Source organism: Lytechinus variegatus, chromosome 6, assembly GCF_018143015.1.
Source record: "Lytechinus variegatus isolate NC3 chromosome 6, Lvar_3.0, whole genome shotgun sequence".
NCBI classification, from domain to species: Eukaryota; Metazoa; Echinodermata; class Echinoidea; order Temnopleuroida; family Toxopneustidae; genus Lytechinus; species Lytechinus variegatus.
In genome coordinates this window covers 33,380,666-33,398,809 of record NC_054745.1, presented here as the reverse complement: position 1 = coordinate 33,398,809, position 18,144 = coordinate 33,380,666, and positions in this window count along the sequence as shown.

Here is an 18,144-nt window from a genome sequence, read left to right as displayed (position 1 = left end):
TTCTCGGGAATATTTTTCATCAAAAAAATAAACTTTCTTCTATCTCTAGAGGAAATACCAAAATCCAGAACCAACTCTTCGAAAAGTTTATGTCCGGGAAAAGGAGGATTAATCATATCTGAAATTGTAAAGATGTCTTTATCAAACCATGATTCATAATAAAACTAAGAATTTGATTTTGAACGAATTGATTTGTTATACCATAATGACTGACATGCACTTAGTTCTGAGAATTTGTGACCATAAAACTCCTTAGTGGCTTCTTCTCTTTATACATACCATGAACGTAATGAATCAGCCAATTGAATATTGCCAAGAGAATTCAAAACACACTCTGGTGCATTACATTTCCACAAAAGGGAAGCATCTTGATTAATTTTTTGTCTCACCTGCGAAGCAGAGTGAGACTATAGGCGCCGCTTTTCCGACGGCGGCGGCGTCAACATCAAATCTTAACCTGAGGTTAAGTTTTTGAAATGACGTCATAACTTAGAAAGTATATGGACTTAGTTCATGAAACTTGGACATAAGGTTAATCAAGTATCACTAAACATCCTGCACGAGTTTCACGTCACATGACCAAGGTCAAAGGTCATTTAGGGTCAATGAACTTGGCCGAATTGGGGATATCTGTTGAATTCCCATCATAACTTTGAAAGTTTATGGATCTGATTCATGAAACTTGGATATAATAGTAATCAAGCATCACTGAACATTTTGTGCAAGTTTCAGGTCTCATGATTAAGGTCAAAGGTCACTTAGGGTCAATGAACTTTGGCCGAATCGGGGTATCTGTTGAATTGCCATTATAACTTTGAAAGTTTTTTGGCCTAGTTCATTAAACTTGGACATTAGAGTAATCAAGTATCTCTGAACATCCTGTGCGCGTTTCAGGTCACATGACGAAGGTCAAGGTCAATGAACTTTGGCCCAATTGGGTGTATCTGTTGAATTACCATCATAACTTTGAAAGTTTGTGGATTTGATTCATGAAACTTGTACATAAGAGTAATCAAGTATCACTGAACATCCTGTGCGAGTTTTAAGGTCACATGATCAAGGTCAAAGGTCATGTAAGGTCAATGAACTTTGGCCATGTTGGGTTTTTTTTGTTGAATAACCATCATATCTCTGTAAGTTTATTGGTCTAGTTCATAAAAAGTGGACATAAGAGTAACCATGTATCACTGAACATCTTGTGCGAGTTAGAGTTGTATTCAAAGTCAGCACTGCTGCTATATTGAACCGCGTGATGCAGATGAGACGGCCAGAGGCATTCCACTTGTTCTAAAAAGGTCAACTCAATATTTTTCCAGGGAGCATTAACATTTTCGTCAAGAATGTTTTGGGGTCCACCCGCCAGTCATAAGGACCACTGGTCATAATACCCGCTAGTTATAAGGACAGCTAGTCATAATAGTCATAAAGGTCGCTATTCATCAGGGGGTTTGTTCATAGAGGTCGCATGTCATAATCAATGATGGGGGTCGCCATTCATAATCAAACAAGAGGGTCGCTAGTCATAATAAAGGAAGAGGGTCGCCAGTCATAAGGAGGAAAAGGGTTCGTTGATCATAAGGGTCGCCATTCATAATAGTGGATGAGGGTCGCCAGTCATAATAGTAGAAGGGGTTCGCCAGTAATAATGGTAGATGAGGGTCGCTATTCATAATAGTAGAAAGGGTTCGCCAGTCATAATAATGGATGAGGGTCGCCAGTCATAAAAATGGATGAGGGTCGCCAGTCATAATAGTAGAAGGGGTTCGCCAGTCATAATGGTAGATAAGGGTCGCTATTCATAATAGTAGAAAGGGTTCGCCAGTCATAATAATGGATGAGGGTCGCCAGTCATAATAGTAGAAGGGGTTCGCCAGTCATAATGGTAGATGAGGGTCGCTATTCATAATAGTAGAAAGGGGTTGCCAGTCATAATAATAGATGAGGGTCGCCAGTCATAATAGTAGAAGGGGTTCGCCAATCATAATGGTAGATGAGGGTCGCTATTCATAATAGTAGAAAGGGTTCGCCAGTCATAATGATAGATGAGGGTCGCCAGTCATAACAGTAGAAAGGGTTCGCCAGTCATAATAATGGATGAGGGTCGCCAGTCATAATAGTAGAAGGGGTTCGCCAGTCATAATGGTAGATGAGGGTCGCTATTCATAATAGTAAAAAGGGTTCGCCAGTCATAATAATGGATGAGGGTCGCCAGTCATAATAGTAGAATGAGTTCGCCAGTCATAATGGTACATAAGGGTCGCTATTCATAATAGTAGAAAGGGTTCGCCAGTCATAATAATGGATGAGGGTCGCGAGTCATAATAATGGATGAGGGTCGCCAGTCATAATATTAGAAGGGGTTCGCCAGTCATAATAGTAGAAGGGGTTCGCCAGTCATAATGGCACATAAGGGTCGCTATTTATAAAAGTAGAAAGGGTTCGCCAGTCATAATAATGGATGAGGGTCGCCAGTCATAATAGAAGAAAGGGTTCGCCAGTCATAATAATGGATGAGGGTCGCCAGTCATAATAATGGATAAGGGTCGCCAGTCATAATAGTAGAAGGGGTTCGCCAGTCATAATGGTAGATGAGGGTCGCTATTCATAATAGTAGAAAGGGTTCGCCAGTCATAATAATGGATGAGGGTCGCCAGTCATAATATTAGAAAGGGTTCGCCAGTCATAATAATGGATGAGGGTCGCCAGTCATAATAGTAGAAGGGGTTCGCCAGTCATAATGGTAGATAAGGGTCGCTATTCATAATAGTAAAAAGGGTTCGCCAGTCATAATAATGGATGAGGGTCGCCAGTCATAATAATGGATGAGGGTCGCCAGTCATAATAGTAGAAGGGGTTCGCCAGTCATAATGGTAGATGAGGGTCGCTATTCATAATAGTAGAAAGGGTTCGCCAGTCATAATAATGGATGAGGGTCGCGAGTCATAATAATGGATGAGGGTCGCCAGTCATAATATTAGAAGGGGTTCGCCAGTCATAATGGTAGATGAGGGTCGCTAGTCATAATAGTAGATGGGGTTCGCCAGTCATAATAATGGATGGGGGTCGCCAGTCATAATAATGGATGAGGGTCGCCAGTCATAATAGTAGAAGGGGTTCGCCAGTCATAATGGTAGATAAGGGTCGCCAGTCATAATGGTAGATGAGGGTCGCTATTCATAATAGTAGAAGGGGTCGCCAGTCATAATAATGGATGAGGGTCGCCAGTCATAATAGTAGAAGGGGTTCGCCAGTCATAATGGTAGATGAGGGTCGCTATTCATAATAGTAGAAAGGGTTCGCCAGTCATAATAATGGATGAGGGTCGCCAGTCATAATAGTAGAAGGGGTTCGCCAGTCATAATAATGGATGAGGGTCGCCAGTCATAATAGTAGAAAGGGTTCGCCAGTCATAATGGTAGAAAAGGGACGCCAGTTATAATAGTACACCAAAATGAGGTGCTAATTTAGTGCTTACAGTGCTTGTATAGTGACTGCACTGCGAGTGTTGATTTTCTAGTTTAATTTTGAATCAGAAAATCAGCACTAGTAGTGCAGTCACTATACAAGCACTGTGAGTGCTAAATTAGCAATTAATTTTTACAGTGTAGTAGGGGTTTGCTAGTTATAATAGTAGATGAGGGTCGCTAGTCTTATTAGTAGAAGAGGGTCGCTAGCCATGATAGTAAAGGGGTTCACCTGTCAGTAGAAGGGAACCTTGCTCCATAATAGCTGAGGTGGGCGCAAAGCGTGAGAACACAAAAAAGGTGATTTTCAAGCCTAATATGTATTATGTTGTAGTTCAGAAACGGTATTTAATTTCGAATAAGAGCACATTTTTATTTTGAAAAGTGGGATTTTTTTTTTAAATCATAACCAGCAGGAGCTATTAAAAATGACACCCTTTAAAAAGATAAACTATCTGAGATTATTGACATTACTTTTGTGACCATCCTGAAATGTTTGATGTTGGACTTAAAGAACAGTATTTAGTTTTGAAAAACGAGCACATTTCATTTTGCCAAAAGACTTTTTCCTATTGAAAAAGGGCATTTTTTACCTACGGCGATTTTTTTTTCATCATAACCAGCAGAAGTTGTTAGAAATGGCACCCTCCTCAAAATAAATCACATTAATCTTTAGGCGAAAAGGTGCAGATTGTAAATAATTCCAATAACAAGGAAATCTTCTTTGAATATATGCATTTAGGATAGTGTTGACCTAAATTTGTACCACAGTATTTTCTAAAAGCCTTTTTTCAATAGAGGTTGTTTTTTTTACAGAAAAATGTCTTTACTATCTATATATATACTTTTTTTAGTTGATGTTGAATATGATATGAGCATTAAATTATTCCTTTATTTATATTTCCTCTTTTGAAAAGGAAAAAAAACACATATTTATTGTTTACAGGACACTCATTTTGTAAAGAATTTGGAAGAAAAAATCTTAAAGGAGTGGGAGGAAGGTTTTTTTTTTATAAATCATCTAATGCAATGCTATATCATTTGATAAAAACATACAACTTGTTAAAAGAGTAAAATGCGATACTGATGGAAACTATGTTGCTTATTCAATCTTTTTTTTTCATTGATTTCATTGTATGGGCAAAATGACCCTTAATTTTTTTAGATGTATAAAAAATATCTTATTGGACTATGATGATGCTCATGAAATCCTTTGTTGTGATTGGAACCTGGTCCAAAGTTTTGAGTCAGTTAGTTAATTTAGATGATCCATGGCGTCAGTTAAATCCAAATTCAAAATGTTATACTTGGAGACAGCCCACACCATTGAAGCAAAGTAGAAAACATTATTTTTTGATATCTTCAGATATTATTTCTTTGGTTAGAAAATGTGATATTGATTTAGGATATCGTACCGATCACACAATGATCAGTTTAGAGATTGTGTTAGATAAATGTTTTTACAGTATCTTGATATTGATTGTCTTCATGGTAAAGCTTTTGAAACTGTTAGAAAAGAGAAACTCAGATTTATTATTGATTATCATTTTTTTATACACTGTTCATAGGCGGATCTAGGGGGCCCGAGGGGCCGACCCCCCCCCCATTGGCGGAGCAAAACAAAGTAAAAGGGGGGAAGAAAGAAAGAAAGAAAGAAAAAAAAGAGAAGGGAAAAGAGAGGAGAAAAAAGAAGGGGAAACACAAAAAGAGGAAGACGATTGAATAAAAAAAGATGAGGGGAAGCCTAGGAAAATAATTTTTAAAATCCTTAATGTCACTGTAAAAAAAATCGCTTACGCTTCGCGCTCGCATTGCATGTTAGGTGATTTACATATCAATATGGAGATTGAAATATCAAAATTTGAAGTCAACATAGAAAACATATTTCAGCTAAGAAATCGTACTTTCATTATTTTGTTTGATTTACAAATTGATTTATTAAAAAGTGCTCTGCAAAACTTTTTGTTTTATGGTCTAAATTTTTAAAAATTTCGGCTCGCGATTCGCGCTCGCATTGATTGTTGAAAATCTATCAACTCATGCATCTTCTTCATAAATCATAAATACAAAAGTGCTTTAAATGTACAGTTTTCAGGCCATAATATTACAAGATTTCACGCTCTCACATTAGGCTTATTAGGTTAATAAATAAGGTATTAATTTAAGAATCAAATTGTCCTTTTTTTTCAGAATGCAATATCGACAAGTTTTATCTTGCGCTTAGGAAGGGAAATAAGAAGATATAGTCATAATTTTCATATCATGACATAATGCTCTTAGAATGTCTTGGACCTATACCAAAACTCAAAGTAATAATAATGAAACTTTTGAATGAAATGAAAATAATGAAACTCCTTTTTTAATATCATCCATATCCACCTCACAATTTTTCCTACAAAGTGCTTGAAATACAGAGCTTATATTGACCCTTTTCAGATCGGATTATCGAATGTTTTAAGATCGCGCTTCGCGCTCACTTTATCGATTTTAACGATGAAAAAAGGTATTTAGAATGCCCACTCAGATTCTAGGTCTAAATCTAAAACACGCGCGCGTTTATTCAGATACGCAGCTTGTTCTATGTATAAATCATTATCCAGTTTTATTCCACAATATAAAAGAATTTCTGCTCGCGCTTTGCGCTCGCAATATCAATGTAGAAAGATATCCAATTACTCATCCTTTTCATGATTTACAAAACATGAATAGAGTGTCCCGTTTTTAGGTGTAAACAACAGCGTAACATGGGTCGGTGGCCAAGGGGGGGGGGGGACAAGAGCCAAAATTTCCCGGTCATATCATGGTATAAACAGGCGCAATGGTGTAATTAGGCGACGATTTCAAAAGGGCAATACATTGTGTATCAGGCAGAATTTATCTTTTTAAAAAAAAAAATTGACATTTTTAATACAAAAATCCAATTTTGTGATAGATTTTGACATGATATCCAGATAATATATTTCACTATTCTCTCTTCCCATCCCTTTTTTGTGATCTGTACGCCTCTGTTAACAGGTTTATTTGCCGCAGTAGCGTGCAGAGTAAACAAAAAAAAAATCAAGGGGGGCAGTATGGCGCATGTGCAAAAAGCTGCTTAATATAAGTCCCGAGCGAGCGAAGCGAGAAAAAAATCACCTTTTCATGAGAATCTAACTTTGAGATATCTTTTTTACATGGTAAAACTTTTGGGGACCATGGCCCAACCCTTTCATACTAATATACGGCAGTGCTATGCGGTTGGGGTCTGGGGCGGAGCCCCCGGAACTTCTTGATATCAAAGCCATTTAAACCTCGCAGATTGCCGCTATTTAATCAAATTGCGGGTATATACAGGATATAGCTTTTACACAACACATTTATTCAACCAAGTTGAACCAAATATTTTGAGGGGGCAAAACATAGCAATGTGGGGGGGGGGGGGAAGTCGCCAGCGAGCAAAGCGAGCCGGAAAAAATTGCCTATTGAAATTAAGTTTTAATTATGTGGTTGATTTCTCCATTATATTCAGCAAATAACACATTTCATTGTTTCCCTTCATTTCATTATACGTTGTCTCCCATAAATTCTTTGATTTCCTCTTGGGTGTTGAACCAAGACCCCCCCCGCGCCTGTACGCCAGTGATTGAACGTAAAGCTTAATGTAGGAAGGGTCCCTAAGGGGGGGGCGTAATAGAGCCATTTGAAGGTCATAGATGAAGAGCCCCTACTGCTTGGGGTCTGGGGCAAAGCCCCGGTAGCTTTTTTTGCATAAAATTTAGCAAGCTAATAGCACAATGTTGTATGCAGTTCCTCTTTCTTCCCGCTCTTTATTTTCTTTCCTCGTCAGCCCGGTCGTGTTATTAAGTTTTTTTTTTTCAGAATGATTTGTTCTTTCTCAAATGTTTTTCTTTCGTTCTTCTTCCCGCTTTCCTTCCTTTTCCATTTCAAAAAATATATTTTTCCTTGTTTTCTTTCCACTTTTCCCTTTCTCTTTCCTTTTCCTCCTTTCCTTTCTCTCTTTCCTTCACTTTCCCTTTCTTTCTCCATCCCTTTTATTTTTTCCCGGTGAAATCCGCCGGGGGCAGCTTGCCCCCTGCCCCCCCTCCGCCTGTTACGCCACTGGTGTAAATCTCGAATTGTTCCGCTCGCACTTCGCGCTTGCATCAATTGTTTAGTTACATACTTATCCTTTTTACGATTACAAAAAGTGCTCAGAATTTCGTTTTTCAGGTAGAAATGTCAAAATTTTTAGCTTTTATTTGATTATTGAAATATAAAACGTTCTTAGGCTAACTGCAAGCAGCCGTTAACAGATCATTTTTTATTACATCAAAACGTATATATTATATTAAAGGAAACCAAAACCCAAGAAGAGAGGCAATTTTACTTGAAAGAGTAAAATGAAAGGATCAATTTAAAAAAAGTTTCATCAAAATCGGTTATGAAATAAGCAAGTTATGGGAGTTTGAAAACTCTTGTTGTACTTTCTATGGGCATCCTCAAATTGGCAAACGTGCTTCAATATGGCTGATTTTGTGGACAACTCTCCATTTGTTTTGTACACAAATTTTCAGATTTTCCTCATTATCTTTCAAGTTGCATCTTGCCTCCTTCTGAGCACAACATATGTCATGGGAAAATATAATCCACACCATATATATCAAGGTCAGGAGGTGATAATGTGAAATATGTAAAATAAAGGGGAAAATCTGAAAATATGTGTACAAAACAAATGGAGAGTTGTCCACAAAATCAGCCATTCAGTCATTTCTGCTCGCGCTTCACGTTCGTAGTAGTTATTCATTTGCATGCACATCTTTTTCAGAAAAAATACAAAAGATTTCCCAAAAAATTAGCTCGCGCTTCGCCCTCACATTATATAAATAAAGATATGATATTGTCTATAAATGTTTATTCATAGGAATAAAGCTAAGAAGTGAGTATTAGGATTACGCCTTCAAAGAAACCGAAAATCATCTTCGAGTGGCCGATCGGGGAAAATATGTCTGAAAAAATTCCGCCCCCCCCCCCCTTTTGCTGTTGATGGAGTTGAGAGCAGCGACTATATTGTATGTAATACGAGAGAAAAGAAAAGAAGAAAGTGTAGAAAAAACCTCGAAATTGAAATACTTAACTTAGAAAAACTTCTAGACCAAAATATAAATACTAGAGAAAATTTACAAAAAATAGGCTACTTAGGAAATAATTAGAACAATTTAGATAAGACTTCAAATAATGCAATATGGAGAAAAACCGTCTAAATATTTTTATCTTGAAAAGCAGAGGATAGCAGAAATACACATTTGTTGAATTGATTATGATAATGGTACAGTATTGGAAGAACAAACAGACATTTTAAGAGAAATTGGCTGATATAATGAACAGTTATATAAATACAAATATCATGCAAATAGTGATGCTGAAGAACTTTTTTTTTTAATCTTATTAGAGAAGAGAGTTTCCATAGTCTTACAGAGGAAGACGATTCTTCTTAAGAAGGAGAAATATCTTACAGTGAAGTTGATTTTGCATTAAAAAAATATGAAAATAATAAAATAAATATATAAAAGCGTCCTTAACGAGATAGATTTACAACTGATTTTTTTTTAAGCATTCTTTCAGGACTTAGGTATATTCTTGGTACGAAGTATGAATTTTGCTTATATTTCTGGAAAATTATCCACCTCACAAACATTAATGGCTTGATAGCATTAATTCTTTAAGGTGACAAAGTAAGACATTTCATCAAAAATTGGAGATCAATTTCATTGTTGAATGCTGTTTGTAAACTGTTGTAAAGTTGTATTGCTCACAGACTTTAAAAAGTATTACCATATAATTATTCATGTTAATCAATCAGGATTCTTGTCTGGACGATTAATTGGTGAAAATAGGAAAATTTTGTATGATTTAATTGTGTATACGGAAAAGAAACATATTCCTGATTTCTGATTTTTCATGATTTTTTGTTTAAAACGCTTTCCATTATTAAATTTGGCAAATCTTTCATGACATGAATAAAAATACTATATCAGAATGCATTTTCTAGTGTTATAGTCAATGGGCAAACGACATTAAGATTCGTTTTTGTTATGCGCTAAAATTCTACCTCAGCTACCATTATGACTGGCGAACCCCTGCTACTTTTATGACTGGCGAACCCCTTTTAGTATTATGACTGGCGACCCTTATCAATTATTATGACTGGCGAACCCTTTCTACTATTATGAATAGCGACCCTCATCTACCATTATGACTGGCGAACCCCTTCTACTATTATGAATAGCGACCCTCATCTACCATTATGACTGGCGAACCCCTTCTACTTTTATGACTGGCGAACCCCTTTTAGTATTATGACTGGCGACCCTCATCTACCATTATGACTGGCGAACCCTTTCTACTATTATGAATAGCGACCCTCATCGACCATTATGACTGGCGAACCCCTTCTACTATTATGAATAGCGACCCTCATCCACTATTATGACTGGCGACCCTCATCTACCATTATGACTGGCGAACCCTTTCTACTATTATGACTGGCGACCCTCATCTATTATTATGACTGGCGAACCCTCTCTACTATTATGAATAGCGACCCTCATCTACCATTATGACTGGCGAACCCCTTCTACTATTATGAATAGCGACCCTCATCTACCATTATGACTGGCGAACCCCTTCTACTTTTATGACTGGCAAACCCCTTTTAGTATTATGACTGGCGACCCTCATCCATTATTATGACTGGCGAACCCTTTCTCCTATTATGACTGGCGACCCTCATCCATTATTATGACTGGCGAACCCTTTCTACTATTATGAATAGCGACCCTCATCGACCATTATGACTGGCGAGCCCCTTGTACTATTATGAATAGCGACCCTCATCCATTATTATGACTGGCGACCGTCATCTACCATTATGACTGGCGAACCCTTTCTACTATTATGAATAGCGACCCTCATCTACCATTATGACTGGCGAACCCCTTCTACTATTATGACTGGCGACCCTAATCTATTATTATGACTGGTGAACCCTTTCCCTATTAAGACTGACGACCCTCATCCATTATTATGACTGGCGACCCTCATGTACCATTATGACTGGCGAACCCTTTCTACTATTATGAATAGCGACCCTTATCTACCATTATGACTGGCGAACCCCTTCTACTATTATGACTGGCGACCCTCATCCATTATTATGACTGGCGAACCTCCTACTATTATGAATAGCGACCCTCATCTACAATTATGACTGGCAAACCCCTTCTACTATTATGAATAGCGACCCTCATCTACCATTATGACTGGCGAACCCCTTCTACTTTTATGACTGGCGAACCCCTTTTAGTATTATGACTGGCGACCCTCATCCATTATTATGACTGGCGAACCATTTCTCCTATTATGACTGGCGACCCTCATCCATTATTATGACTGGCGAACCCTTTCTACTATTATGAATAGCGACCCTCATCTACCATTATGACTGGCGAACCTCATCTACCATTATGACTGGCGAACCCTTTCTACTATTATGAATAGCGACCCTCATCTACCATTATGACTGGCGAACCCTTTCTACTATTATGACTGGCGACCCTCATCTATTATTATGACTGGCGAACCCTTTCTACTATTATGAATAGCGACCCTCATCTACCATTATGACTGGCGAACCCCTTCTACTTTTATGACTGGCGAACCCCTTTTAGTATTATGACTGGCGACCCTCATCCATTATTATGACTAGCGAACCCTTTCTCCTATTATGACTGGCGACCATCATCTATTATTATGACTGGCGACCCTCATCTACCATTATGACTGGCGAACCCTTTCTACTATTATGAATAGCGACCCTCATCTACCATTATGACTGGCGACCCTCATCCATTATTATGACTGGCGAACCCTTTCTCGTATTATGACTGGCGACCCTCATCCATTATTATGACTGGCGAACCCTTTCTACTATTATGAATAGCGACCCTCATCTACCATTATGACTGGCGAACCCCTTCTACTATTATGAATAGCGACCCTCATCTACCATTATGACTGGCGAACCCCTTCTACTTTTATGACTTGCGAACCCCTTTTAGTATTATGACTGGCGACCCTCATCAATTATTATGACTGGCGAACCCTTTCTACTATTATGAATAGCGACCCTCATCGACCATTATGACTGGCGAACCCCTTCTACTATTATGAATAGCGACCCTCATCTACAATTATGACTGGCGAACCCCTTCTACTTTTATGACTGGCGAACCCCTTTTAGTATTATGACTCGCGACCCTCATCTATTATTATGACTGGTGAACCCTTTCTCCTTTAAAGTAGACAACCGAAGAATCAAAAGTTTTTTATAATGTCTTTTTGTGGTCATCATTATAAAGGGGAAGTATTACTAATCAGATATATAACTTCACTTTTTAAAATAGTGATTAGAGTTTGCAGAAATCAGCTCTAAAAAATGACTTATTTTCATGGCATATTTCTGCCTTCGTCCGTCCTCTGGCGAGCTCCAGCTGAGTGACGTCACACCAAGAGCAATGAGCAGCTGAGCTGACAGCAGCCCATTGAAGACGATCTTTCCAATCAGCGTTTTTTGCTCTTAGAATTGTTTATTCCTCACAAGATTGGTCTTATTACATAGATAAAAGTTTGAATTTTCTGAACAGTAAAATGAAATGCACATTTAACATATTTTGGTAACCGATATTTAGCTTAGAAAAAATTATTTGTTTTCAAGAAATATACGTGAATAAACAAAGCATATTTTCACCTAGAAATCTTGCTTGCACCACATTGATATTATTATCAATATAAAACATAGACGTTCGTCTTCACGACTGAATAAAAATTATGAAATTTAATTACGTAGCAAGTTCAGGAACACAAAAAAAACACGGCAATATCCATCGCGAAATGATTGGAATTGCAGTTGGACTGCCGAAGCATTGCGAGGCAACAGCAGCGAACGCACTTTGTATATATATCATTATGAACCCGGGAACGATAAAGATACTCTCTGTGGACAAATCTGTACGCACTTGGTTTTTTTGTGAGTGCGGGGATCCTGGTTCGAAACTCTGATTTTTTTTGGTTCGGGATTTTTTTTTTCAATTATATTCCTTCCCGTTCCTACCAACTCTTGTTTCTCTCTTTATTTTCATGTGAGATTCTGTTCAGTTCTGTATTTATTAAATCTTACTTCTTAATTGCTGCTTTTTATTTTCAAGTTAGATTCTCTAGGCCTACTTTGGCCTTTGGGCAGCGACTCCCTCACGGTAGTCACTTAAGAACCAAGTTTGAAAGGACACTCGTAAAATTACGTCACTCTCGCCGATGAATATTCATTAGATCGTGGTCGTGCGTGTTCAATACAAACTCTCTGCATGCATGCACTCAGTGTGTATTGAACACGCACGACCACGATCTAATGAATATTCATCGGCGAGAGTGACGTAATTTTACGAGTATCCTTTCAAACTTGGTTCTTAAGTGACTACCGGTACCCTGATCACTCACTGACTGGAGTGGAGCAACACAATGACGAATGCAGTAGACAAAATCGGTCTTTACAGTCCACAATTCAATAAAAACGGGCAAAGGAACACAGTTCTGATTCACGTTTGGTCTGAAGTTGTCGAAAACAGAAATTGAATGTCACATAACATGAAGAAAACGGTAAATTCGGAAGATATTGAACAGGTCAGTAAGGTGATTCAGAGCATGATGCACAGAGAGCTGATGAGCTCGTCGATTGTGTGACGTCATTATTCTCGACCGTTTTCGGCTGCGTGATTGTCGGTCTGGGGGGCTGAGAAGGTGTCTAATAATTTAATTTCTTGCATTTCCACGACATCTATAAGACTTTTTAGTGATATATTTGTGTATAAAAAGACAATACCTTTCCATCCATATATAATTTGTCTATAATCATCACTTTCGTGAATTTTCTTCGTGTGTATCCTTTAAGACTGGCGACCCTCATCCATTATTATGACTAGCGACCCTCATGTACCATTATGACTGGCGAACCCTTTCTACTATTTTGAATAGCGACCCTCATCTACCATTATGACTGGTGAACCACTTCTACTATTATGAATAGCGACCCTCATCCATTATTATGACTGGCGACCCTCATCTACCATTATGACTGGCGAACCCTTTCTACTATTATGAATAGCGACCCTCATCTACCATTATGACTGGCGAACCCCTTCTACTATTATGACTGGCGACCCTCATCTACCATTATGCCTGGCGACCCTCATCTACCATTATGACTGGCAAACCTTTCTACTATTATGAATAGCGACCCTCATCTACCATTATGACTGGCGAACCCTTTCTACTATTATGAATAGCGACCCTCATCTACCATTATGACTGGTGAACCCCTTCTACTATTATGACTGGCGACCCTCATCTATTATTATGACTGGCGAACCCTTTCTCCTATTATGACTGGCGACCCTCATCCATTATTATGACTGGCGACCCTCATCTACCATTATGACTGGCGAACCCTTTCTACTATTTTGAATAGCGACCCTCATCTACCATTATGACTGGCGAACCCCACCTACTATTATGACTGGCGACCCTCATCTATTATTATGACTGGCGAACCCTATCTACTATTATGAATAGCGACCCGTATCTAAGATTATGACTGGAAACCCCTTCTACTATTATGAATAGCGACCCTCATCTACCATTATGACTGGCGAACCCCTTCTACTTTTATGACTGGCGAACCCCTTTTAGTATTATTACTGGCGACCCTCATCCATTATTATGACTGGCGAACCCTTTCTCCTATTATGACTGGCGACCCTCATCCCTTATTATGACTGGCGAACCCTTTCTACTATTATGAATAGCGACCCTCATCTACCATTATGACTGGCGAGCCCCTTGTACTATTATGAATAGCGACCCTCATCCATTATTATGACTGGCGACCCTCATCTACCATTATGACTGGCGAACCCTTTCTACTATTATGAATAGCGACCCTCATCTACCATTATGACTGGCGAACCCCTTCTACTATTATGACTGGCGACCCTCATCTATTATTATGACTGGCGAACCCTTTCTACTATTATGAATAGCGACCCTCATCTACCACTATGACTGGCGAACCCCATCTACTATTATGACTGGCGACCCTAATCTATTATTATGACTGGCGAACCCCTTCTACTTTTATGACTGGCGAACCCTTTTTAGTATTATGACTGGCGACCCTCATCCATTATTATGAATGGCGAACCCTTTCTCCTATTATGACTGGCGACCCTCATCCATTATTATGACTGGCGAACCCTTTCTACTATTATGAATAGCGACCCTCATCTACCATTATGACTGGCGAACCCCTTCTACTATTATGAATAGCGACCCTAATCTACCATTATGACTGGCGAACCCCTTCTAATATTATGAATAGCGACCCTCATCTACCATTATGACTGGCGAACCCCTTCTACTTTTATGACTGGCGAACCCCTTTTAGTATTATGACTGGCGACCCTCATCCATTATTATGACTGGCGAACCCTTTCTACTATTATGAATAGCGACCTTCATCTACCATTATGACTGGCGAACCCCTTCTACTATTATGAATAGCAACCCTCATCCATTATTATGACTGGCGACCCTCATCTACCATTATGACTGGCGAACCCTTTCTACTATTATGAATAGCGACCCTCATCTACAATTATGACTGGCGAACCCCTTCTACTATTATGACTGGCGACCCTCATCTACCATTATGACTGGCGACCCTCTTCCATTATTATGACTGGCGAACCCTTTCTACTATTATGAATAGCGACCCTCATCTACCATTATGACTGGCGAACCCTTTCTACTATTATGAATAGCGACCCTCATCTACCATTATGACTGGCGAACCCCTTCTAGTGTTATGAATAGCGACCCTCATCCATTATTATGACTGGCGACCCTCATGTACCTTTATGACTGGCGAACCCTTTCTACTATTATGAATAGCGACCCTCATCTATAATTATGACTGGCGAACCCCTTCTACTATTATGAATAGCGACCCTCATCCATTATTATGACTGGCGACCCTCATCTACCATTATGACTGGCGAACCCCTTCTACTTTTATGACTGGCGAACCCCTTTTAGTATTATGACTGGCGACCCTCATCCATTATTATGACTTGCGAACCCTTTCTACTATTATGAATAACGACCTTCATCGACCATTATGACTGGCGAACCCCTTCTACTATTATGAATAGCAACCCTCATCCATTATTATGACTGGCGACCCTCATCTACCATTATGACTGGCGAACCCTTTCTACTATTATGAATAGCGACCCTCATCTACCATTATGACTGGCGAACCCCTTCTACTATTATGACTGGCGACCCTCATCTACCATTATGACTGGCGACCCTCTACCATTATTACTGGCGAACCCTTTCTACTATTATGAATAGCGACCCTCATCTACCGTTATGACTGGCGAACCCTTTCTACTATTATGAATAGCGACCCTCATCTACCATTATGACTGGCGAACCCCTTCTACTATTATGACTGGCGACCCTCATCTATTATTATGACTGGCGAACCCTTTCTACTATTATGAATAGCGACCCTCATCTACCATTATGACTGGAAACCCCTTCTACTATTATGAATAGCGACCCTCATCTACCATTATGACTGGCGAACCCCTTCTACTTTTATGACTGGCGAACCCCTTTTAGTATTATTACTGGCGACCCTCATCCATTATTATGACTGGCGAACCCTTTCTCCTATTATGACTGGCGACCCTCATCCATTATTATGACTGGCGAACCCTTTCTACTATTATGAATAGCGACCCTCATCGACAATAATGACTGGCGAACCCCTTGTACTATTATGAATAGCAACCCTCATCCATTATTATGACTTGCGACCCACATGTACCATTATGACTGGCGAACCCTTTCTACTATTATGAATAGCGACCCTCATCTACCATTATGACTGGCGAACCCCCTCTACTATTATGACTGGCGACCCTCATCTACCATTATGACTGGCGACCCTCATCCATTATTATGACTGGCGAACCCTTTCTACTATTATGAATAGCGAACCTCAACTACCATTATGACTGGCGAACCCTTTCTACTATTATGAATAGCGACCCTCATCTACCATTATGACTGGCGAACCCCTTCTACTATTATGACTGGCGACCCTAATCTATTATTATGACTGGCGAACCCTCTCTACTATTATGAATAGCGACCCTCATCTACCATTATGACTGGCAAACCCCTTCTACTATTATGAATAGCGACCCTCATCTACCATTATGACTGGCGAACCCCTTCTACTTTTATGACTGGCGAACCCCTTTTAGTATTATGACTGGTGACCCTCATCCATTATTATGACTGGCGAACCCTTTCTCCTATTATGACTGGCGAACCCTTTCTACTATTATGAATAGCGACCCTCATCGACCATTATGACTGGCGAACCCCTTCTACTATTATGAATAGCGACCCTCATCCACTATTATGACTGGCGACCCTCATCTACCATTATGACTGGCGAACCCTTTCTACTATTATGAAAAGCGACCCTCATCTACCATTATGACTGGCGAACCCCTTCTACTATTATGACTGGCGACCCTCATCTACCATTATGACTGGCGAACCCCTTCTACTATCATGACTTCCGACCCTCATCCATTATTATGACTTGCGACCCTAATGTACCATTATGACTGGCGAACCCTTTCTACTATTATGAATAGCGACCCTCATCTACCATTATGACTGGCGAACCCTTTCTACTATTATGACTGGTGACCCTAATCTATTATTATGACTGGCGAACCCTCTCTACTATTATGAATGGCGACCCTCATCTACCATTATGACTGGCAAACCCCTTCTATTATTATGACTGGCAATCCTCATCTATCATTATGACTGGCGAACCCTTTCTACTATTATGAATAGCGACCCTCATCTACCATTATGACTGGCGAACCCCTTCTACTATTATGAATAGCGACCCTCATCTACCATTATGACTGGCGAACCCCTTCTACTATTATGACTGGCGACCCTCATCTATTATTATGACTGGCGAACCCTTTCTACTATTATGAATAGCGACCCTCATCTACCATTATGACTGGCGAACCCCTTCTACTATTATGAATAGCGACCCTCATTTACCATTATGACTGGCGAACCCCTTCTACTTTTATGACTGGCGAACCCCTTTTAGTATTATGACTGGCGACTCTCATCTACCATTATGACTGGCGAACCCTTTCTACTATTATGAATAACGACCTTCATCGACCATTATGACTGGTGAACCACTTCTACTATTATGAATAGCAACCCTCATCCATTATTATGACTGGCGAACCTCATCTACCATTATGACTGGCGAACCCTTTCTACTATTATGAATAGCGACCCTCATCTACCATTATGACTGGCGAACCCCTTCTACTATTATGACTGGCGACCCTAATCTATTATTATGACTGGCGAACCCTCTCTACTATTATGAATAGCTACCCGTATCTAAGATTATGACTGGAAACCCCTTCTACTATTATGAATAGCGACCCTCATCTACCATTAT